We start from the raw sequence: 225 nt of genomic DNA, 5'->3' as shown, positions 1-225 counted from the left end.
GTTACTAGCCTTTTTCACAACAAGAACTTGCCTACTAAAAAAACAAAAAAACAAATTATCATTGCTTTGTTGTTGCTTGTGTAAATATGATTTTATTTATTGTCTTTTTAATATCCTCAGCATTTGTTTTGTTGCCATGTTTTCATGCCTAAGCCATTAAGATTTTTAATTAAACAGTATTTTCTTTAACATTTGATCTGTGTGGTTTGTCCGTTCTGACATTAC

Source organism: Morone saxatilis, unplaced genomic scaffold, assembly GCF_004916995.1.
Source record: "Morone saxatilis isolate NCDOM2014 unplaced genomic scaffold, NCSU_SB_2.0 Contig20, whole genome shotgun sequence".
NCBI classification, from domain to species: domain Eukaryota; kingdom Metazoa; phylum Chordata; class Actinopteri; family Moronidae; genus Morone; species Morone saxatilis.
Note: the sequence above shows the minus strand (reverse complement) of the source record.